The following is a 26402-nucleotide window of genomic DNA, read 5'->3' on the forward strand; positions in this document are numbered from 1 at the left end:
TTAGGACACAAGTCACATTGAAAACTTACATCGCCTATACATACTTGACTATATCGGGTTCGGTGTTAGAGTGTTAAACGTGGTTGCCTCTCACCCCAGTTTGGTTGGTAATGTTGTAGAGCGAACAATTTGATTTGATTTGATATTTAACTGTACTATTTTCATGTTTTCATAAGATATGCCAAGCTTGTTAAAAGATCGATTGTGTTTTTACATTGGGCAGAAGTAGGATTTGTTTTGATGAATACATTATTAGTGAACGTTCTTGATGATCAATAATATGTTTTATTGAATCCTAACTATGAGTGTATCAACATTATTTTATTCAATTATAAAAGTTATTTTATTTTATTTTTTTATTTTATGACGATAACTGCAATGTTGAAAAATAATTGGTTGGTTTGAAATATTAATCCTGTGGGAAGTTGTGCCATTAAACTTTTGCTAAGTATAGTCATTACTCAGGACCACAAAAATAGATGAGCTAAATGATAGCTGGAGTACTCTCCGGATTTCATTCGTAAGATTGAAATTTGTAAACGTTTTAAAACAAAAAGAACAATTTTATTCTAATTGCTATGTCACAAACTTGCCACGTCACAAAATTTGTTTCCCTAATATTTTGATTGATTTATTTAATTTCAGAAGGAATTGATTCAGAACTGAAAAACGTGAGCATAATTTTCAAATTTGGAGGATTCCAGGAGATTTTAAATTTATTTAATTAATTAAATTTTAAATCAACAGGCTTTATTCAAACAGAATAAGCAGATTTGCGTAGCAATATCATCAAATTGCTTTGTGGGAACATAAATAGACCAAATTAATCCGTCTACAAGTAAATAAATTAACACAAAATTCAAGCTTGTCAAAGAAATCTTTATGCATTTATTGGTACAATGTCACCCCTTGGCACAAAGTCACCCCATTTTAAGTTATTTTTGTGCTATCTAGTTTTCCTTGACTTTAAATTTCTTGATGTAGGAGTTTTTTTTAATATTAAGGTATAACCTTGTAAATAATATACTTAAGTCACTTAACTTCGGCTTAATCCGGCAAAGTCAGTGCTGTAAATCGTTTTTATATCATTCTGCTACAAGTTAATATAATTTAAAACCATGATCAGTAATGTTTTGGAGTTAAAATATTGAAACTTTGATCTTTTTCTACGCATTTTACATGTGATTTCCCCTTAATTTCAACACGAAACACTAAAACTGACCGTATTCAAAATTTCTGCCGGCAAATATTTTGAAACTCGGCCCAGAGGTGCAGAATGGTCCCAGGAACCATGTCCAATCATTGGTTTGGGTGGATATTTTTTATTTATAATAACGGTCTGTGGGGGACCCGTGATTTAACTTTTGGCTATTTTTGTTGAGAGCTTTAAAAAAATCTTGTTCAGGTGGGGCAAGTGTACCATATAGATTTTTAGTTTGGAAAAAAATACGAATTGCTGCAACAACATATTTTATTGGGAAAGACATACTTAAAAGTACTTAAAAACTGATAAATAATTGTTAACAAAAAAATTCCAAACAAAATATAGTGATATCATGAAAATTTACTATTTATCATCTCAGTAATTTTTTTTTTTTGAAAAAAGATAAAATTTTTAGTAAAATATTATTTTTTAATCTAAAAATGAAAGAAACGTTTCAAATACATTGTAATCTGATGTATCTAAGTGATAACAGTTCAATTGTTAGCAAATTACCATGTTGTTTCATGCATTGTTCCTCTTGCCCCAACGGGTTGTTCGTCTTGCCCCACTAGTTGAGTAGAACGCACGGAAAATCAAAAAATTTAAAATCAGTTTTTTACAGTCAAAAACTGGATTTTTTAAAAACCTGTTCTATCAAAGTCTTAGTCAAGACCTGGAATAAGATGATTATAAAAAAATCCGACAAATTTTTCACGTTTTTAATGAGTTATAACGAGCATTTCCTTAGCTTGTTACACTTGCCCCACTTTCCCCTACATTTTTTTTCACGACGTTTCTACCTCAAACGAAGATCTTCGTGAGGTGTTCAAAGTCAAGGATCTCTCGTGACTATCAAATGTACAGCAGGTTAGGCAAGATACATTGGAAATTTTCTAGTCATTTATGGTTTCGTCAATGGAAAATCCCATTTAAGCTCTGCCTGCAGAAACTTCAAAGCCGGGCCACAAAACCAGGTCATCCAGACCAATTCGACCTTGAACACACAAAGTTCGACTTCTTTTTCTACACAGCCGGCCTATCCTTTTTCCCCCTTTCTCTATCCTGAGTGGCTGTGTGAACTCTGTGTGTGTGTGTGTTCTCGCATTTATTCATTCATTTCATTTTCCCCATTCATAATTTATTTCGCCAAACACGGATTCCCGCACAAACACATACACTCAGCACTTTTTTTTCGCCACCACCAGGAAAGGTCTCTGCCGGAAAATGCGGTGCGCGCAAGAAGACCAACAACTGTTGAACGGAACAACTCTGGGCGAGCAAAAAAAATCGCATCGCACCAGAGTGGAATAAAGTTTTGTTTACGTTCTTTCAACCCCCTGCCCCCCCTCCAACCTCAAGCTTCATTCATCGACGTCCGGTCGGATCATTCCGCCGCCACACTTTTGTGTACTCTTTTTTTTATTATTATGCCTTCCGTATCACATGAAGCGCACTCTCACTTGTACTCGACGTCGCCAGCGTTGCTGGCACAGACCTCACTCCAACTCCAAGTTCAAGGGAGAGAGGGAGGAGGGGTCTCCACCCTGAACCTGAACATTGGGGGGGGCTTCACAGTCACCAACCATCCATCTGGACACACGGTTCGACTATCGACGACGCCAAACTACGCAGGTCGTTGACCTCGCCCAGCTGATGTGTCTGGTCGCGCGGGCTTTTCCAAAAAAAAGCAAAAAATATAAAAAAAAGAGCTGGTATGCAACGCCGAACGACCTTGGGCCTTCCGACCGGTGTCTCTATACCCGGCGAGGTAGACAGGAGGTCAGAGAAGGAGCGGCTTCGGGGTGGTTGATGGGTTTTCGTTCGTTTCTCCACTCGTTTTGCCGCACATCTGCTTCTTGTTCTTTTTTTTTCCTTTCTTCCCCGAGTCCCCGTCAACACACTTTTCAGCCACACCAGAAGAGACCTCGCTCCGTTTTCTGGTCTACTGACTTATTGACCGAGTTGGAAGCCGGCGGCAAGTGGCACCCTTGATTACGTAATGGTGCGGCGCTCTCTCTCTCTCTCTTTCAATACAAACGGATGGGCTCGAGCAGTACTTGAACAGCTTTATCGGCTGTGAGGACGTTGACCTCCGGGAGGAGGTGTTTCCCGGGGTGAGGTGGCAATGAGTTGTTAAGGTTGAACTTGTTGCAGGTATTCCGTAGCTTTCTTTCTGTGGCAGGTCGGCCTTTCTGAACGGGAAGCATCGGATTACTTGGATGAGCTGCTGCAAATGGTTTGCGAGACTTATTACGCATCGGTTGGGTTAATTGTGTGAACTCTTTCAGCAGCATACAGTCGTACTGTCTCTACAGCCTCCCATAGTTCAGTAAGACGCTGAAGACATGTTGCACTAGCGATGAACATGGTTGATCTGTGAAGTATGCAGTCACTGTAGAGCTTGTTTCTCAACTGTAAAGTCTTCACATATTTTTGTTGAATAAGACGCTCAAGACATGGTGCACTAGCGATGTACTTGACTGTTTCGTGAAGTATGTATGCAGTTATCATAGAACTTGTTCTTTATCTGAAATGTCTGTATAGATCCGCTTGACGACTTCCTGACGTTGTAAATGGCGTTTTTCGTCCATCGCAGTCTAACTTCTAGCAACTACACTAATTACTACATTCTGTAGAACTGGCTCCGATGTTAACAAACCACAATAAACATGTTCATAATCCGCCGCTAATAGCTAGTCGTCCCTTCACTTCGAATCAATAAAATTGAATTAATAAACGGAAAGCCACATGTAGAACATGCCGTTTTCATTTACCCATCTAATTAGGGGGCTATTACACGAGAGTCCACACAACCGTCCGCGCCTTCATCGCCGTCACCGTCGCATTCACGGAACAAGTGTTTTCACGTGAGCCTGATACCCATGTAAACAAACCCCGCGCACTTCTCCACCGCCAAGCCGTCGCGCCTCCAATTTGTATCGCTCGCACAATCAAAACGGTTACGTAAGAACGCCGCCGCCAATCCAATAAACGGGCAATAACAACTCTCCAAGTGTGTTCCACATTAGCCGGCGATCGTGAAGGCGCGACCTGGCGTTCGCCGTAACGGTAAACAAAAATATTGAAATCTGCCTGTTCACCGCCGCGCACCTGAACCTCGCGGATCTTCGTCTTCCTCACCGGGTAGACTTTGAACCCGCGCACCGCGCGACTGTAGCCGGCGCTCTCTCATCTGACTCATTGGTTTCAATAAAATTGCCGCGCTACGTCACTTCGCAGGTCGTCTACCTTGTCGGTCTCCCAACTTGACGCTCCTCGTCGTCGTCGACGACGAACTGATTGTATAATTATTGCGTTTAAGAGTGTAGTTTAATTTTTCGAGTATCGTGCACACGTACGCGAGCACTGCACACATACACGACGCGTTCCTCAATTGAACCTCGCTCTGCTACGGCAGCGCGGTAGACATACTGTCTGGGCCCCGTCGACTTTGGTTCGATCTGGTTCGGCGGCAGTCAGCAGCGAGGGTTGAGTTGGTAGGGGGAAGTCCGCTGCGCTCTCGTTTTCCGAATACGACCTTGATGACCATTAAAAAGCAACACGTCGCGCCCGGCATCAACAGCTCTTCGATCCGCCGGCCGGCAGGCCCGGGTATATTCTGGTGGGTGAGTGAGTGTGTGTATGCCCCGCCGCTACACCGCTGCCCGACCCACCTCCCACGATGCCGGCTTGGGACTTCCCCGGGGTGGGAAGGAGGAGAGGGCGGGCGGATCATGTTTGATGATGGTGCCGTTGCTGCTACTCTGCTGTTATGATGATGATGTAAATTTGTCTCAGATGCCACACTGTTTGAGTGCCTTCCTCGTACGGTCTCGATGGTCGTCTGGTGGTTGTTGGCCCAAATAGGGTTCACGACAATGTACTAGCTGACCTTGAAAGACTTAATTCCTTTGGGGTGACTATATTGTCACCAAATTTCTTTCTGTTCAACACGGCACTAAAGACATGATGCACTAGCAATATACATGGTTAATCCGTGAAGTATGCAGTTACTATAGAACTTGTTCAACTACCGTCATGTCTCCTCAGGCTTTTACTTGAATAAGACGCTGAAAACATGTAGCACTAGCGATGTATATGGTTAGTCCGTGAAGTATGCAGTTTCTGTAGAACTTGTTCTTCAGCAGAGATAATGAATAAGAGGCTAAAGACATGTTGCACTAGCGATGTACATGATTAATCCGTGAAGTAAGCTGAAACACCTGAAATACTAAGAACAAGTAGTCATCATTAAAGGCATGAGAATACTTAAAACAAAACTAAATTTAAATCAAGCACTTTGTTGACACAGTCACTTTTACAGCAACCCCTCCACCAAATCCTAAACACACACACACCACCAACCCGAACAACCCACTCAATCTTGTGCCAAGCGAAAGAAGAGGAATAAAAGTAAGAACGCCACCGCCGGCTCTGCTCCACCGCCGTAATATTATCAAAACTTTCGCTTTCGTTCCAACAAGCTGTTTATTTTTCATTTTAGTCCATTTCTTTCGCGAATCCCCCCGTCCGTTCCCCGGTGGGGTGCAGAAGGAGGAGGTCGCAGAGGAAGTTGGCTGAACTAAGCAGTTCAAAGCAGTCTGGCACGTTTCGTGGCACACAGGACCGTAGAACCACCCTCCTCCCTCACGCCACAAAACGGTTTCTAGTTCCCGTCATCTTGTTCGTCTTTGTCGTCGACGATGACTGTTGGTCCTGGAGAGCCACCCACCGGAAACGCCCACCGGAGGTGGAGCGAGGTGGGTCCTTCTTCTTTGTGCGCTCGCAGGAGATCCGCTCGAAACTCCGCCGCGCTGAGACTGACGTCTGAGAACCTTCACACACACGTGTATTTGAGTACAAACACTCATACACCCCGGTGGCGGGGGGCTCTACCATAAAGCGATGTGAGGGAAAAGCGGAAGTTTTACTTTTATTTTTGCGCTCCTTCCGTCCCATCGGGCTTCCTCCGCCTTCTTGGTTAAACAGTGTGTGTGTATTCTCTTTCATCTTGGCGAAAATCGTGGCACCGCGAAAGCCACTTTTCCCGATACGGAAAGTAAGAGTTTTCACGGTTGATGGACTCTCCAGACTGACTTTCCGGAACGACGCTACAAAGACATCTCCCTTTCAGAACAGCGTTTGGATGACGTCTGCGTCGCTGCAGTTTCGCGCCAAATTACACCGAAAGCCATCACCAGCTTTAGTGCTTGCATGTTCCGCAGTTTCCTGCAGCAACCAAGTGGTGAACACCAACAACAACAACGACGACTGCAGATAAGGCAGCGCGCTCGCCGGCTGGTCGTGAAGTTATTTTTATTCGCCAACCAACGCGAGTAAGTCAGTCGGTTATAACGGTGCGATGTGTTCAGCGAGCCATGTGCCGACTTTCCAAAGCAGCACATGTAACCGCACCGTCGTACTGCTGATAACTCGAGTCGAGCTGTTACTTGGAAGCACGACTTACGCTTCTTCCTCGTTACAAGAATGGTATTGTGGTGGCCGGGGTTGTTGTCGTTCACCTTGCCCGAATGCATGCAGTGGCAAGGTCACCGGGACCTGCACGGCCGTACGCGCTGGGGGCAGTACACCACAACAAAGCAGATGATGATGAACACGCGGAACAAAGCGGGTTCGAGGGAAGAAACGAAAAACTTTTTGCCCACTTTTACTTTTTCGCCAGCAAGGGGAGTAGAACGCGGTGGCGTCTTCTTGGAGGGTTCTTCGCTCCCGTGTTGCTCTTGTTGTCATATGCCGAGTACATGAACATACAACCGACATTCAGTGAATCACTTCGGTGTGAGTTTGTCTGTCGATATGTGATGTGATGTGCCTACACACATCGCGTTGAGGTTTTGCCGCATAAACAACAGTGACACAAAACGTATTGGGTGATCGACAGTCGAACATGCTCGCGCTTAATGGGTGCACTAGTCGAAAACAAACAGTTGCGTTTGAGGGCAGCGCTCGGAAGGTTTCCCAACTGCCGACGTACGACATGGGGCACTTGCGATAATGATTAACCCGTGAATTATGCATATGTTATGGAACTCGTTCTTCCGTAGTATTTTCATAAGATTGTAGTCGTTTAAGAAGCTGAAGCCATGGTGCACTAGCGATGTACTTGGTTTATCCGTGAAGTATGCAGTTACTATAGAACTAGTTCTTCAACCGTAATGATTTCACAGGATTGTAGTCCATAAGACGCTCAAGAAAAGGGGCACTAGCGATGTATATGGTCAAGTAGTGAAGAATGCAGGCACTACAGAAGAAGGTCTTTGACAGCTGAAGCCATGGTGCACTAGCGATTTACATGATTCATCCGTAAAGCAATAGAACTAGTCCGTAGCCGTAATCACAGGATTGGAGTCTTTTAAGACGTTGAAGACATGGTGCACTAGCGATGGACATGGTTCATCCGTGAAGTATGCAGTTACTTAGAACTAGTTTGTAGCCGTAATCACAGCATTGTAGCATTGTAGACGATGAAGACATGATGCACTAGCGATGTACATGGTTCATCCGTGAGGTATGCAGTTAGAACTAGATTTTCAACCGTAATATCTTCAAAAGATTGTAGTGAAAATGCAGGTACTCCCAGTCGGTTCCATCAATTTTGCGTTTGTTTAGTAGTCTGCGGCAATATCTGAAATAAAAAACAAAAGCTGTCATCAAAATGTTGCATGAGTATACCATGAATGAACTGTTTCCAAACCGTTCCAAATAGACTTCCACGGGAAAGTACCAATTTCAAAGAAGGTCTGCCAGCTGCAAGCCTGCCATCCTCAACGCAAGTACGCAACCATTCAAACCTGTTGCACACGCACATCGGGATGGGAGGGGGCGGCACACATACAATTTAAGGGTTCATTCACCCAGCATCCCTCTCCCCGGAACCGGGATGGTGTGTAGTCCGGGGGTTCAAAAGGAAGCCAAAAAACGATTAAGCAGAATACCCCGACTCCAACACAAATCAGAACGAGGAAGAAGACCAGCCCAGCTGTTTCAAATTTGTCTAGATCTCGCGTACAAACACACACACACTTTTCAGCGTATACGGAGAGATGTGGAAGATTGGATCGGCCCAGATAACGAACGCCAACAGCAACACAAAACAGTCGGTCAGCCGCGGACTGTAATCAGCATATACCTCACAACCTCTACGTCGTCGTCGCCGCCGTCTCATCAGCAGAACCGACAACATCTCCGAAACATATGGAAGCGCACAAGGAGAACCTTTGCATTGGGAAATACCAAACAACCCCTCGCCCGCGGAACCCGGAGGTCGAGGAGACAGGTAGTAAGAAGAAAAAGCAAAACACACACACACATTTTTCCTCCCAAACTCCTTACCGCGTCCCGCAACCCGACCTTCATGAAATCATGAATGAAATCTTTGTTTACATTTTTTTTTTCGCTTCGTGTCCTCTCTCCTCGGTGCCCTCCTCCTGAACCCATGTCCATCCACCACCACACTGGGTGGCGGGCTGCTGTTACTCTACGCGCGCGAAAGAGGCGCCAACTCGTCGTCGTCGTTGCACTCTCGAATCTCATCCTCTGCACGTGGTGCAGTCGGTGCAGTTTGCGGACCACTTTGGCAATATCGTCAACACTGTGACGGCGGGGCGTCCAAGTGGAGAGCGGGGTAGGTTTGCTGTTACGTTGGTTACGGCGGAAGTTGTGGCATCAATCTCAATTGAGATGTCTGTGTTCTGCAACTTCGTAAGTTTGAGTCAAAGGGAGACTTGTAGGACCTGAAGTTGAAGAAATCACTTCAAGGGTCTCACCTCCTCCAATTGTCATCTGACATTTATTTGGGACTCGCGCATTGTGTCGGTAAAGTAAGGACTGATAACCAAACATTGATTTGCATGGTGTGCGTGCAGAGCAATCCGGTAAAGTTGACCGAAATTTTCTGATGCTGCAGTGGTGCCAGCCGATGATTGAGAACATTAAATCAGAAAATAAATATAATTTCTTAAACATTACAAAAAACCTTAAAGAAAGTCTGCGTCTGCGAAAGTAGACGTTTTAACAATTGCTAGCTCCCAGCGAAATGATTATGAAGTACATCTACAAAGGGTGAGCTGTCTTGTGCTGGTTTGTTAACTCTGTTTTGAGAAAATGATCCAAAAGCAGATTTTGAACAAATACAGCTTTTCATGGCTTGATGTTTAGAGTTATACAAATTTAAAAAGCGATTGCGACTTAAACGAATCAAAATTTTGTTATATCTGGATTTTCAGACTGCAAACTTGAAGTACAACAATCAAGTTACTTTGTTATCCCCGTTACAAAGAATACCAATCAATACTCTCAATTACTCCACCTAATAGAAGATTCATCAAGCAAAAACCCTCCTCCAGCGAACACAAACAACGAAAAGCGAAAAAAAAACAACAACCGCATAATTCCATAATTCTCCCCGCCTCTCCTCTCTCCCCTCCCAAAACCTGGCAACACTGCGCTCACACCACACCGCCTTCACCTCTTTTTATATTCATCGTCGTCGTCGCTGCGCTAGCGATGTACAACTCTTTCCTCTAGCCAGCCTGTGTGCTTTCGCTTGAATCGCTCGCTATCGTTTCTTCGTTTCTCTTTCGGCTCTCCTGCTCCTCCTCCGCCTCCCTCTCACGAGCTCGTTGCGCTGACACTGTATTGGTTAGCAGCCCCCCCCCTTTCTGGTGCTTGCGCTCGCTGTGTGTGTGCGTGTTTTTATCGATCAAAAGTTGTAAAAACCTAAATTTGGTTTATTTTTAAAATTTCTCGCGCGCTCTCTCTTTCTCTCTCGGTGAGTCTTTCTCTCGTGTGACAAGATGACGGTGACGACGGTGTTGTTGTGTCTTTCACCGGATCCGATGTAACGGTCAATTAACTGGACTTACGTGTGAGAGATTGGGCACTACAATCGCGTTGATGTCTCAAGGATTCTCGACAGCTGCTAGGGGCGAACACAACGTGCTCTCGTTGCACTACTCCACACTCTTCTTCTTATCGGGTGTAGCAACCCGCACACGCCAACACCGTATCTTCTTCGGCTTCGGCCGTAATTCCCTTGACGTGATGACTTCGCTTCGCACTTTTCTTCTGCTGCTGCTGTTTTGGTCAACAGACTTGCACTGCACTTTCTCACTTGAACACACTCTTCTTCACTTGCTGTGGTCGCGAGCGCGCGCGTTCTTCACCGAATCTTGGCGTACAGATTTCTTTTCTTAGATCTTGGTGAAACTTTGCACTATTCCCGAGTGAGCACACACTAGAGTAGTAGGCTCTGCTTTGCACTTGGCGTAACACACGGACGGTTTTCACTTCTGAGTACACCCGAAGGCTCTCCCGTAGCTTGCTTTGCCTGCGTCGTCAACGTCGTCGACGTTCACTTGGATCGCTACGACGACTGCTGCTGTTTCTTGCTGCTTCTACCGCTACTGCTGCTTCGGTTGCTTGTGGTTGGGTAACGTCGCCGTCGTCGTCGTCGGTTATCGCGGATCGATCGCAGAGAGGAACACACCGCGCAAGAAACGCTCGGTCCCGCGGTCCGTACAAACCCCGTCCGTGTATGGTTCCGTTGGGGCGGGGACCCACCGCGGAGGGAGAATCGATTGCGCACACCACTCACTCACCGGACTAATTCAATTACCGAACCCGCCGACGGGAAATACAGGAAAAATTTCGAAAAATTCACCGAACCGCTCGCGGAACACTGCCAGGCTTGTACCGTCCGTGTCCGTACGTCAAGCCAGGAGCCAGGCAATGGTACGTCCCGTACGAAACCAGCGCGAGGTTCAGTAGGCGACGACTCACAGCAACACTCAACTCTCGACACACAGCAACACGCGCGCGCTCTCACCAACACACCGAAACAAAACCGGCATCGAACGCACACCGTCGAACCCACCTCTCACGCACACAACCACCCTATTCAGCGCAAAAACAACAATTTCTACCCGAAACCGCACACGAATACATCGCTAGCACAACAGGAGAAGTATTTTTCATTATTTATTATGTACTCTGACGGCACCAACACACAGAAGATAGAGAGGAAGCACCCACCCTTTCCGCACACAGCCTACTCTGTGTTTCAACGCGCGCGGGATTGACCCACTGGCTTCGACGACGACGACAACGACAATATTCATTCAAGGTAGAGTGGCCGCAGCGCAGTACCATCGGTGGTGGGTAAAATACATAGAGCAGGAGGAAGGCTCTGGACGGCTAGAGAATGAGGAATATCGACCAGTTGGGACCGTGCGCGAACCCACTGTGGGTGTGCGTGTGTGTATGTGTGCGGATGGGACAAATATCAGATTCAGAGGCACAAACGCGAGTGACGGGGCAGTGGTGCCAGTTGGTGGGATACAGTTGGGATAAGAAGTTTTGCTTAAATAAAATATACTGAATACTTTAATTAATACTGAATAGTATTGCTATGATCATTTATTTTGATTTGCCGGTTTTGATGAGATTTTCGACATTCGTCAAAATGAGGTTATGTGAGTTGGCGTTAAAGCTCACATGGTTAGACAGAGTTGCCAGATCATTATTATCGCTTAGTTCATTGAAAATGCTTTTTCAATAAACATATCCATACAAGTCTCCAAACAATTTTGACTGCTGTCCATACAAAAATGGTTTGTAAATATTCAAACAGCTGTAACTTTTGAGTGAATTTTCTGATCAACGGCAAAGTTGTAGGTATTGTTGAGGACTTTTGAGAAAAAAATAGGTACACGGAAAAAAAATTGCAGATCTTTTAATCAGCTTTTTTTTTACTAAATTCAATTTCCCAAAATACGTATTTTTTGGCTTTTCAAGATTTCTAGCAAAACAATGCCAAAGGGCCGTTGTGGGTTTGTAAACAAAGAGTGTATCCCTTTCATGCCAGATGTAAACACCCTCTAGCGTGAGCAGGACACACTCTTTGTTTACAAACCCACAACGGCCCTTTGGCATTGTTTTGCTTGATTTATTGATGTTTTAGGGGACAAAAATCCGCAACTTTTGAGCCATAGAGAAACATGGTCAAAACATCTGCCCCCGAGTTATGAATTTTTGAAAAAATAGTGATTTTTGGAAAAAATCGAAGTTTTATGCAAAAACAAGTTTGACATTATTTTTTAATGCAAAATTGTATTTGCAATCGAAAAGTACTTTACTGATTTTTTGATAAAGGCCTCCGTTTTCAAGATATAGCCACCGAAAGTTTGATTTTAGTGAAATATTTGCAGTTTTTCAATTTTGAAAAAATAGTGACCATGAGTGACCATTTCTAAAAATATTTTTTTTAAAAGTTCAGAAAATTTGCTATAACATTATATAAGAGACACTGAAGATTGGACCTCGGGTTGCTGAGATAGAGCCGCTTTAAGAAAAATATAAAATAAGCTATTAATGTTTGTAATTGCTAGTTTTTCATGTTTTTACAGTCACTTTTTAAATTTTTGAATGTTTTTCACATTTTTTACTATGGAATGATGAAATATAGAATATGATAGTGTAAAACACAGCCAAGGTTGACCCCAAAAAATTTTATTTTTAAAAACATTGGTAAAGCCACATCAAAATTGGGTTTAAAGTTGATTTTTGGAGAATATTCAAGAATTAGTTTATTGAGAAAAGATTTTCTGAGCACTTTGGTGACTTCGGCAAAGTTGTAGGTTATGATTAGGAGTTTGAAATTCCTAAGAAAAGTGTCCACAAGGTTTATGGATCATCCCTATTCACAGTTAAGTTTTTTTAATAGTTTTCGAATATCTTTCAACTATGATTTGTAATTTAATTCATTTTGACGTATTTGGTTAATCTTAAAATTGATTTGGCAAGAGGAGGGAAAATTGCAACAACAAAAAAACGCCAAGATTTCCTCTAGGCGTTTTTAGGTGAAATTTTTCGAAAAATGTTCAACTTTCTGCAATTAAAAAAAATCATGAAAGAAAAGAAACCCAGCAAAAATCATTTTCGAAAAAGCTGGGAAAATTTCCTTGAATTTTGTAAAAATGAGCATTTCTTAGAGTAATTTTAATTCGCCATCATTTTTATCTCGCAATATCTTGAAAACTGCGAGTTCGATTTTTTATGAGATTTTCTGTATTCTTCTATAATATGATTTCTTTTTTGTTTTGGCCAAATAAAAAAAGTCGTACCCGAGTGTTGAAGTTGGTAAAAACACGCATCAATTTCGACAGATTCAAAGATTTAAAAAAATACGAAATTTATTTGGCATGTTTTATTTTAATAATTTACAGAGTTTTCAATTGAGTGATGTACTTTTATTTGTAATAGTTTATTGATATTTCGCAAAAAATAAACTGACTGTAAACTGAATAGAAAAAAAAACTTGTTTTAAACATAATATTTTAAATTATTTATGCTTCGTTTAATATGAAGGCAACTTTCAAATAATTAAAAATGGCAAACAACCAAAAAACAAAAAAAAATAAATAAATTATAAGCAATAGTCTCAACATTTCAATGCAAAAAGTGTTTTAAAATGCATTTTACACTAGTTCATTTGTTTTGCAATCATTAGTTTTCAAAAAAGTAAAATTTGACGAAAACAAAAAAAAAATAGCAAAAAAAACTTTTTGCGATACCAAACATAGAAAATTTTCAAAATTTAAATGATTTTTATATCAACCCAAACATGTTATAAATTATTTTAAACGCAGGGGAATGTTTTTTTTTAAATTAATTTCAGCTGATTGCACTTAAATTTTCACTGAAATGTTGAAGTTATTTTTTATTTTTTTTCCCTGATTTTACGACAATAAATATATGAGTCAAATTTACCTAAGTGCTCAAAATATTAGACAGGGCTGCCAGATTTATATGATTTTTTCTTATTTATCTCATTTTGATGAATAGAAATTTTTTATTTAAATACACGCAGAAAAATAAGGCATATTTGAATCAACAAAACGTTTTGTTGATTTGAAAATCATTATTTTTGTTGAATCAACGCTAAACGTCAAAGCAGCTTTTTCGAAACAACAAAAGACTTTTGTGTAATCGAGAAAATCAAGGCTTGTTTCAACGCAAAATCGGCGTTGATTATATTCAACAAAAATTTTGTTGATTCAAACCTCGTACAGGCTGATTCTACAAAACATTTTTCTGCGTGTAGTTTTCTAGTCAACTTAAAAATTTATATAATCTTTTTCATTCAAAAAATGATTTATGATTACCAAAAATAAATTAAATTTTAATTTATATTTTCATAAATTTAAAAATATTATTTACTTTCACAGTTTGTTCAAAACCTCCTTGTACTACACATTTGTCCCCAGCAAGGTATCAGGTATCAGGATCAATGTCATAATAAATGCAAAGCAAATAATCTTCTCTAAACTCCCTGCTCTCCCTCTCGGCCAACAATTATTAAAAAGTACCCTCTCCGCTCTCTCCGAGTAGCTCACGTCAATGTCATCAATTTTTCGTGCCACTAGGTTCCCAAAAACCCTGTCCCCAAACACCATTTTCCCCGCCCTTTCCCTTTCCAGAAACAATCGCCGCCCCAGAATTGGCACTAAAAACTCACAATCAATTAAAATTAATTAAAAACCATTCCATTTGGACGGCGGCGGAACGGAAAAAGGCCGCCCTCCTCCCGGCGACTTTCCTGGTTTTGTGTAACGACGAAACCTGGAAACGTGGAAAGCCCACCACCACCGGTTCGCGCTGGCAACCCTGTGCTGCATTAATCGACCAGAGTTTCACAAGCCCCACTAGCGAGGGCAGAGTTGCCAGAGGCAAGTACAGTGTTGCCAGTTTTGATGACGCCCGACTGAATCTCGGAGAAGGGGGAGACGAATTGGATTGTCATTCGAGAAGGCAGCAGTGTTGCCAGCGAAGCTGGTCGGCAACGTGTGCAACACTTGGTTGGAAAGGGGCAAAAAAGCAGCTTAAAAGGACGAGAAGGTCGCCCCAATAAAAATGCTTATTTCATTCGACGTGTATCGGCGCGAGGAATCGGCAATCGGAATCTCCCATGGGCCAAAACAATGTCCAAGAGCTGCGGGCCGGTTGGCGGCACATGGCCACATGATGGATGAAGCTGGCACGAGGAGGTGCAGGAGGTTGACGGGGATTGTAATCAAGCGAAAGGTGCATCGTACGACAGGACTACCATGAAGAGGGGAGTTACGAGGATCTAGAGTGATTTTATAGGACAACAAGTTAGTCATGCTAACAAATTTAGTAACGCGTGACAAAAAGGTTAGGACAATTACGAAACATTTCTTGAATACGTCAAACGTAACGAGTTTGTTCTGTAGATCTCAATATCCAAACAGAATAATCTGCAACTAATAGCCCGAAAGATAGCCCCACATTACAGCTCAGTCGTTCCGAAAGGATAATTGGTAAACAAAAAGAGCACAACACAAACGGTGCCGTGCATTATTCATCGTAAAAATGACATAGACAAAACCGCACCACACAGGTCTCCAAACACACAAAAGTCGAAAGAGAGTCCGTCCGCGTGACGTGACGTGACGCAGAGAACAAAACAGAGAGAAGAGGCAAAACTGCAACATCGGCAGTACGATTTCATCAACGGCAGCCAGTCAACCCAACCAAGAGTCCGTAACTCGGGCCGCACACATAACATATTTTGTGCCAAATGCCAACCCCTAGGTCCCACTTGACAGCGCTCGTTTTTTTTTTTGCTGTCCTTCTCGCAATCAACAATATCGACAACGCGACATGGTCGTCCGAGTGCAGTGCTGCCAGTTGCAGAAACACGGAAAAATTTTCAGCCGTCATTGCATTTTAATTCATGGCATCGTGAACAACTTTTGCGAAACTGTAACGCCTGACGCGTTACAATTCTTTCATGAGCGCGTGAACTTTATTCACGGTTACACCCGAATCAAACGTCAAATTTCATTCAACCATACTTTTCCGTGCCGTTCCCCGTCCACAGAAAACGCTGATAAATTGCACAGCCCTATCGGCACACCACTTTGCGCTGCGCGACCAAGATGTCGAGAGTTCGAATCGACAGCGGGAAAGACAACAGCAACAACAGCATCAGCAAAAAACTTCAAGTTTCAGTAAAATAACAAGCTAAAAGCAGGCTGCGGCACACACTCATACAAACTCACAGCTATTATTAATGCGAGAGTGCTTCGCTCTCTGACAGTTGTGTGCTATGTGTGTGCGCGAGCCCGCAGCACTGCCGTGCTGCTGTCAGGGCACGAAAAAGAAGAGGGAAAAACCCGACATGGGGTAAAACAACAAAATATAATCTCTTGTTTGTTCGGTCGGTCGGGGCCCGGGTTTCTGGTACGGACGGACGTTAATTTCCCTCTGCTGTTGCGTTATAACTATGTGGAGAGTCACTGCTGGCTTGGCTGGTTGGTTGGTTGTGCCAGCTCATCTTTCCCTCCTCGAGTTTCGGTGTGGCGAGGCGCAGGGTTGCCAGATTAGCTTCGAATGATTTTTGGAAATTGTCTCAAAAGGTCGAAATTTAATAAATTTTACACGATAAAAAATGAGACGTAAACATAAAGTAAATCTTTAACAAGAATACTTCATCATACTTTTTATTTTGTCGTTTTCTATGAAACCAAAGCACATTTTTGCAAGCTTCAAAAGGCGATTTGTAAATCTGCACAAGACGTACAAATTGCGTTGAAAAGATTACAAAAATGTTTCGTCGTTCCAGAGAAATAAAAAAAAAAATACGAAACGTAACGCCTCCACGTAAGAAGAGAAATTCCAATTAAAAAAGTGCTATTTTCTTCGTCGATTTCAATACAATTTTTAGAGAAAAAATAAGGAACAAAATAACGAAAAATCAAAAACACGAACAACTTTTGAAACTTTTGAAAGACAAAGACGTAATGCGTTACGGTTCATATTACATTGATTTTTATTAAATAACTGAATATATTGGCAGTACAGTGAAACCCCTTTTTACGCGGTTGAGTTACGTTTTTTATTTCGTCGATTTCTCTAAAACCATACAATATTTTTGCAAGCTTCAAAAAGCATTTTGTAGATCTGAACAAAACCTACAAATTGCTTTTAAAAGATTGCAAAAATGTTGCGTCGTTCCAGAGAAATCTACAAGTTAGAAAAACGTAACGCACCGCGTTAACAGAGGTTTCACTGTACTAAACATTAATTTTAAAGGATTCCGGAACTATTGTGTCGTGTCGAAACATGAAAACATGCGAATACCTTCACTAAAACACCAGTTTTAGCGCAGGCGTTACGCTTTTTATTAGGTTTATTTCTCGAAAACAGTGTGATAGATTTACAATCCTTTTAAGGCAATTTGTAGTTCTGCACAAGACGTATAAATTGCTTTAAAAGAATGCAAAAATGCTGCATCATTCCAGAGAAATCGACGAAGTAAAAAGCGTGTCGCCTGAGCGTAATCATGGGTTTTGGTGTACACAGAAAAAATATGGTAATATTCATCAAGGAATGGTAACAGGTTTTGTGTAAAAAATGTGTATTATTATAACAGAAACTGGTGAATTTTCATCAGTTTCTGATGAATTTTTATCAGGTTCACTTTTTACACATTTTTTAGGAAAAATTACTCAAAAAAGGGTAATATTCAACCAACCAAATTTTTAGCCTTATAAAATTCTACTTTTTTCTGTGTAATGAAGCGTAACGCCTGCACATTAATAGAAGCTATATAATGTTCAATGTACTTCGTTCCCTAAATTTCCAAATGAGAAAGAAATTAACAAGAATAGTAAAAAATAAAGGAATAAACGACTATAATAAGCGCAAGTGAAAATATTTTATTTTTTAATTAAATTGCAAAGAATTTCTGTTGAAGTTTTCGATTAAAAATCGCTAAAGAAACTTTAATTGCTTTTGCAAACATTTTAAATATTAAATATTAATTTCCAATTCAAAAAATTTGCATTTTAAAATCCGGGTTTTTTCCGGGTTTTCTCTAAAGACCAAAAGGAATTTTCGAGGAAAGCTTTTAACTTAGAATTACAATTATTTTTAATCTGATTCAGTAGCAAATCAGGAGGTTTGTGAGTACTTAGTCTTGACCAAAAAACATTCATACAAATCTACATACAATTTTGACACCCTGGATGAAGGTGTTTATTATTTAAAAAATAAATTGGATATTGTTTTTGCCAACTGCTCCCTTTTCTCCTAGAAGGTGGTTTACATATAAAAAAAACAGCTGTTGTAAAACTAAAGCCGTAATTTAAGGTATCATTTCTAAATGCTAGAAAAAAATCATTTCTAAACGCAGAAAAAAAATCAATTCTTGTAATCGTGAATTCAGTTCACGATTGTGAGAACCACGAAGGAATTTATTCATGAGTATGGTGCATTTGCACTATAAACGTGAATGTATTCCTTCGTGGTTCTTGCATTCGTGAATTTAATTCACGATTTTGAGAATTGATTTTTCCGTGTAATCACAGAAAAAGCGTTATCAGATGTCTGAACCATATTTAAAAAGTGATCTGCTCTCGGTAAAAGATAGTAAGCAAAAGAGCAACTCTCTTCTCTTATTTGCTACCTACAGCTTCAGTTAATTATTGCTTCGCAGTAACCGGAGAGTAGCTCTCTTGCTCACTGTCTAATCCCTATTTTATCTCTCTTGCTATTGTGTTATAATCAGTTGAAAAATATGATTCGAGAACCGAGGCAACTTATTGTTTTCATTTGTGTGACAAAAGCCGCAACAAATAACGTTTCCCTCCAAACTGGCACCACTGCCCTCGAAATGGGGCCTCAACGTCGGTCGGATTCAGATATTCCAAGTATCGAGCGAAGTGTTTTATAGCGTTTTTGCTCCTCTGTTTGTGCTAAAAAGCAGCAGCAGCAGTATACTGTGCCCCAACACCAGCACACACTTCCAGCGTTGTATTATGGCATTTAGCTATAAACAACGAGCGCACCAACACACCTCCGTTGTTGCTCAGCGATAAAATCGCCCACAACTACACAAGAACTGGCAGCACTGCCTCTGCTAGTGGAAATTAACGCACACACCAGCGACACCCCCCTGGTTCGTCGTCGTACACATGAACACATATACACACCCTCATCCGGCCAACTCAACTCAAGAGGAGAGCGCGGTTGAGGAACCGTTCAAAGCAAAGCAATCAACGTGAAGCTAAGGCAACGAAGAGGTGGCCGAAGATGGGATGGGATCGTTTCTTGCGTTCCAAACTCTTCGGTGAGGAAAATTTTGCGCTTTTGAACGAACGAGGATTCCTGCCAGAAGCCTGTATGTATCGCAAAGGGGAGAGCGAGAGAGAGAGAGAGAGCATTGAGATATTGAGTGAGGGAGGGAGAGGGCAAACGAGTGAGCGTTGTTGGAAGGAAAGAGAGCGAGGCATTTTGGACGCAAGGGAAGGGAAATTGAAATTGGATTGGAATAAATATAACATGGCAGTGACGTAGATTTATATAGATTTTATTTTATTAATTTGAAAGAAGCTTATAATGAGGAGAAGTTTCAGCGTTCTCTCTCTAGCTCACACTCTTCTTCGAGCAGTCGCTTCTTATCAAACTCTTGGTGGTTTTGAGAGGGAACCGGAGGAGCGAGCGTGTGTTTGGTTGCTGTTTTTCACTGTAATTTTACGTGAATAATGTGGTGCGTTTTCGTCCAATTTCTTCTGTTTTTTTATTTGTTGCCGTTTTCCCTCTCGAGCATGCACAAGGCCTTTCGAGGTGGATGTTTTTTGTTTTGAAAATTTCGCCTGGCGCGTGTTTTGCTCGTGTTGTTGTTGATGTTGCGCTTTAGGGAGAGCTGTTGGGTTAGCGGCTTTTTTCTCTGCTCTTTTTTTTGTTATGACACATGCAGAAGCAATTTGGAATGATTGCTGCCGGGAAGTACTGCTGCTGCTTAGATGAGTGCAAGAGCATATTGGGAGCATTTTGGAGGTAACGGATTTGGTCATGGTAAACAGAGTTGCAAAACAACAAGGGAAACATGGACATTACAACAGAAAAGTGGCAAAATTACACATTTTCAGAGGTAAAATTACACATTTTTTTCTGACATAAAAGATTTCATTTTACCATGATTTTTTTTTCCGTGTACATACATGAAATTTCTTAAAGAAAAATTCTCCACGAAATCGGCGATTTTTTTTATTTTTCTAGCCTATAATCAAAAAAGGCATGGTGAATCATTAATTCTTCCAATGAATTTTAAACGAAAAAGTGATATGTAAATAGGTTTTTTTTTTGATCTTTGGATACTCGAATCATGGACAAAACTTATTTTTCTACTTTTTATATTTTATTTTCTCACTTTTAACTTCAAATTAGAGTTCTGCGACCCCATTTTATCCAAATTTAAGATTGCTTGCATGTTACATTACACCTACAATAGAGAGAAAAGCTCTACCAATATCAAATGGTAGAATGAACCTCTCGCTGGTGAACCACCACGAAATGGTGATCATTCGTTCACTAACAGTTCATCCCATTATTGAGTGGCCTAGATCGGCAAATGACCATTTCGTATTCATCGAACCTTGGTGGCCGATACGGCTAAGGCGTGGATTTAATAACTCTATTTGCCTTCTATCGGATGGGGAAGTAAAACGTCGGCCCATTAGCGTAAAAGAGGTTTTGAGTGACTCACCACGCAAAACCTTCGGACGCCTAGAAATGAGCAGAAATTTGCAACAGAGACCACAAAAGACCCGGGGGTCGTTAAAGTGGATTGCTTTGCTTTTTTTTTTGTATATAAAAATGTAAAAAATTTGTAAAAATGAACCCGTGAGAATTACGCCGTCGGTAGTCTCTGGCTTTATCCTCTGTGTACCTTTATACAACCAGATCGTGTTTTGTCAGGTTTTGGTTTTCGAGATTTTTGTAAAGCGTTACGCTCTCACAAAAACTTTAATTCCCAGAAACTGTACATTGATCTTTTATGTATTTTAGGAGACCAAAAATCACCTTTTTAGCTACAAACACATTTTTTTCAGTGAGATTTTAATGAATGGAAAAATTAATTTAATTTTTTAAAATATTTAATTTTTGATAAATTATGTAATTTGAATATTAAAAAAATTATGTTTTTTGGTTTAAAAAGTTTATTTATTAATATGTTTTAATAAAATTTTAGAAATTATTGTCTTATTTTCATTGCTAAAAAATGAAATCTAAAAGAAATTTTTCAATCTTTCGAAAATGTTTACAGAATTTCAACAACAAGCCTATCATTTCAAAAAGATTCAAAATACATTTAACACACACTTTAATTTTTCTAATAATCATCAAGAAATGATGACAGATTTTGTGTCAAAAAATGTGTAATATTACATCAGGAACTGATGAATTTACATCAGTTTCTGATTAATTTTTCATCAAATTCACATTTTTACACATTTTTTATGGTAAAATTACTCGAAAAAGAGGTAATATTCAATCAAATAAATTTTCAACTTTCCGAAATATCTACACCCAAAATTTAGAGTCGAGATAATCGTTCTCTCAAAATTTATTGAGGGCTCAGTGCCAAAATCGATAGAATAATGGTACCAACTCACGCCATCATAACAAATGAGTTCATTCGTTAATTGAATCAATAAATCTCCAACAAGTGTCATACATCGACTTCTGACTTCTCCTTGGTCACCAAGCTGTGGTGGCCGAGGCAGCTAGGTCATTGAATTGGTTTATCAAAGGTCTCTGGTTCGATTCCCGTTGTCGACACTTTTGGTGTTTTGTTTGACGGATGAACTTTTTTTGCAAATGAACCTCGAGAGAATAGTTCTATCGCCCATCTCGAGCTGTGTTCTCTACGTCCGTGAATGGTACCACTATTCTCTCGACTCGAGACCATCATTCTCTCGGACTAGCGCTGCCAGTTTTGGGTGTAAAAAAAAAGTTCTGTGTAGATTTCTTTTTTAAAACTGTTTTTAAGCAATTTTTAATTGTTTTTGATTCGTTGTTGGAAATTGAGGTTCAAATTGGCAAATCAAATGTAGCAAATGTGCAAGCAAATTCTCGGGATCAAGTCGTACCCGAGCAGACGGAAATAACTTGGGAATAACATTTTTTGATATTTGAAAATACTAGACCAATAACATTTTATGTTATTTATAACAAGATTTGTTATTCGTCCTTAGGATTTTTTTGTTATTGGATTGTTATTTTAATATCCAATAACTTTTTTTTAATTATTCTTCGAACAAATCTCTGTTATTATTTTTTGTAATTTCAACAACTAATCCGATCTTCCCATTAACAGTTGTAGGTATTCTTAAATAACAAAAAAATGTTATTCCAAAGTTGTTTTGGCTTTCAACCAATATCAGACCAATATCAAATTTTGTTATGGTAACATAAACTGTAATTAAACCCTTATGCAAAAATGAACTTTTCAAGTAGATTCCATAATACATTCTGTTATTTTAACAGTACCATTAACCGGGGTGACTTTCATAGGATTTCAATTTATTTTTGGAACATTTTCCAACTGGTAAGGTTTGTCTTAAGACATTTTAACAAAATACATATAAATTTTAGGTAAAATTGTCTAAAGTCAAAATTTTGCCTGAAATTCGTTAAAACTAGTTTTGTTTATAAAATTATCGATTAATATTGCATTTAAAACTGAACTAAAAAAAAACTAAAAAAAATTCACATTTTATATAAAATTTATTCAACTGCTGCACAGCAAAAAAAAAAAAGTTGAATTTTGAGATGTTGAAAATTTGGTAGTTTGAATATTCCTTATTTTTTGAGTAATATTACATAAAAAATGTGTAAAAATGTGAACCTGATGAATATTCATCAAAAACTGATGAATATTCATCAATTCCTGATGTAATATTACACATTTTTTTCGACACAAATATTAACATCATTTTTTTTTTGCTGTGTGGAAATGACTATAAATCAGGAGATTTTTTTAAAATTATGTTTCAAAAACACATAAAAAACGAAGTTGACTTTATAGCTGTCGGCCACCATTGCTAGTACCAACCACTAGTGTCTTCCTTTTATCTACAAGGACTTCGCCGCCCTGGGCTCCTAAGTGTATGAGAGTAGGGTAGAGTAGTCATCAATGAGACACGGGGAACAATGATAAAATGGCTCTCACAAGTCGTAGTTTCAACCAATCAGGCTCATATTTGGGGGAAAGGTGTGTCTACTAGATACACGTCTGCCATATTAGTGGCTTTGGTTATGGACGCTCCCTAGAAAAGTAATTCATAAATGTTTGATTCTGGGGTGTAAAAGTAAATTATGGACAAAAAAAACTTTTTCGCTCGTAGGCTGCCATTTACACCAAAACTAATATTTCTTAAAATTTCTTTCGACGTTTTATAGGGATTAAGTTGGGCTACAATGTCCTTTCATTAGATTTGGCCAAAATTCAGAATATACTCAGAATCCAGGGCTGTCTCATTGTTCCCCACTCATTTCAGCCCATGGGTAACAATGAGACACTTTGATTTTTCTTCATTAAACTTTTCAAAATCGATGGAAATCTTTCAAAACATGAATTAAAAGTGATATTTGGCATATTTATAGAGTTTAAACTTCATTTAACCAAAAATACAAAGTTATTTGGTATTAATATATGGATTTTACAAAATTGAAATATTTTTTAGTGTAAATTTTGTTATTAAAAGTTTCATGTTGGCAAAATGCTCTAAAATGTTCAAGGCAAGTCACCTGCAATGGAACAATACAAAAACATGATGTTTTGCTAGAAAAATGTTGATTTTCGTAGTGTGTCTCATTGTTCCCCAGCTGTCTCATTGTTCCTGCCAAGTGCGTCTACAATGAGACAGTTGAATAACTCTGGCTGTAGATGTCGGATCGATCTCATATTTTTTTCAATGTTAGAACACATTAAAAGAATGATAATGCAACTAAAAGCTCATTAAAACATGCTGATGCAAAAATTAGAAAAATCATTGAAAGTTGAAAACCAAAAGTGTCTCATTGATGACTACCCTACCCTATGGCACGGAGCGACGGCGCCGAATACCCATATTTACACAAAGAATTTTAGAGCGCCCGCCGCGGGATTCGAACCGGCGACCTCTGGATTGTGAGTCCAGTGCGTGGTCCGATTGATCCACACGGGCGGGACATTATGTTCATAATTTACAAACTTATTTTACCTTCTCCTAGTGGAAAATTGATCAAAGAATCCGAAAATGCATTCCGTTTTCCAATTAAAAATCATGTTCGTTGAGAAAAGCGTGACACTTTGAGAAGTTTTAAATAATGCTATCCATCAACATTTGCAGAGCTATAATTAACTTTTTTAAACTTTTAAAAATTGTATGAAAAGTTCTTTTTGAGGTACTTTGAACGCTTTTCTACCACGGTCAGTATGATACCATAGCATTCTGTATGTATTTAATTTGTACTCTTCATTTTGCGGAAAAATCTCAAACCTATCAAAGTCACCCCTTTTTACGGTATTTGTTACTGAAATGCACAGAAAAAAAAATGATGGTAATATTCATCAGGAAATGGTGACAGATTTTGTGGCAAAATAAATGATAAAATTTACCCCAGAAAATGATGAATTTTCATCAGGTTCACATTTTTACACATTTTGTATGTAATATTACATAAATAAAGAGGTAATATTCAACCTACCAAATTTTCAACATTCCAAAATTCAACTTTTTTTCTGTGAGGCATGAATTTTGTTATTACGGTCTGTCTGGGTACACTGACAAAAAAGATTAAGTTGATAATGTGTAAAAATGTGAACCTGATGAAAATTGATCAGAAAATAATGAATACTCATCAATTACTGAATATTACACTTTTTTAACACAAAAATTGACACCATTCCCTGATGAATATTACCATATTTTTTTCCTGTGTAGCGCTTTCGACCCTTTGAACAAATTGCAGGGCTGGCTAAAATGTTGGCAAAGCTTACAAACTTCTTAGCTAAATTAGCCCATTTTATGGTAGCACAAACAAATGATTGGTCAGGATGAAAATAAACTCATAAATTGTTTGATTTGCCTTATAAACAGACTTCTCCGTGTATCAATGGATTGATCTTGACCAATTTTGATCAGTTTTGGTCCAGAGGTTTGAAACACCTTACGGAATAGTTTTCAGATTGTGAAACGATTGTTCTAGACATTTTCATAATGCTGAATGCTCTGCTACTCATGGTACATGTTCAACTTTTGGGATCTTGTTTTTTCCCCTGTAAGACTTCTTGCTAAGCAGGACAAGCTGAGAAAAGTTGTGAATTACAAGTTCATAAAGAGTTCCATGAAAGACTAAGACTCTCAAATCGTTTTTTTTGTAATCGTAATCCAAGTTGTTAAGTTTTAAGCGGTTTACAAACAACATAGACAGAGTTCCGTTGTCATGAGTTTCAACTTGACATTTTTCTTGCTTCTGCTGGTAAGGTTATCAAAAAAATTGTTTTGAATTACATAAAGTCTTTGTAAAATTAATACATGTTAAAAGAATGTAATTGTTGCCTTACGCCATGTCAGATTTACATAATGTGACAAAAATAACCTCAAAAGAAATAAAATGACACTGTTTACGCCAATCTCGTTCTAAAATTGGATCTCCACGCAGCTACAAACAAATCGCATCACCTGTCGTCACTTCGGCGAATCCCCCCACCCTTCTCCCAACACTTGTTAATCAAACCATCGTCATCAACGAACCTCCACACGAAGTCGGCGCCCATTCGTGCGAGGTTCCAAAAATACCTGTGGAATGTTCCAATTCGCCGGCGGCTTCCCCCGCCGGGGAATCCAAAAATAAAACATTATCGCTGGCTCTCGATTCTTTCCACAGTGCCGCACACGCTTTGATTAGTGGTTTCTCTTCAGCGCCGGAATTCCACCTCCAGACCCAGCGGGATGGAGGAAGGAGACGGTCTTTAATGACATTATATTGCGGCGGTGACGTCCGTTCGCGAATCGATAAATTACCAACCACTTTTCAGCCTCGAGATGATTCATCTTCCTTCCTTGGAGTGTAGGACATCACACACTAGCGCCATCATTTGGTCACGTGAGGAACCCCACTTTTTTCCGTTGCGTAAACTCTGGCACACATACGCGACTCTGGTGTGTTGAATGAATTTGCATAGATATTTTTGCGCTTCCTCTTCCTTTTTTTTGTTGTTGCTCATCCGCGGAAGTACGCACACACAAAAACACACACACGTACAAATTCACAGCTCAGCACTTTCACTTGTTCCAGTTTTGCGCGTATAATCCGGCTG

General features: G+C 39.9%; 1 protein-coding gene across 1 annotated transcript in view; it reads right to left on the reverse strand.

Moving 5' to 3' along the window:
- The window catches only part of LOC6042957 (trithorax group protein osa), a 292090-nt gene that overhangs the window by 65236 nt on the left and 200452 nt on the right, over nucleotides 1-26402 (reverse strand).

Source organism: Culex quinquefasciatus, chromosome 3 (genome assembly GCF_015732765.1).
Source record: "Culex quinquefasciatus strain JHB chromosome 3, VPISU_Cqui_1.0_pri_paternal, whole genome shotgun sequence".
Classification (NCBI taxonomy): Eukaryota; Metazoa; Arthropoda; class Insecta; order Diptera; family Culicidae; genus Culex; species Culex quinquefasciatus.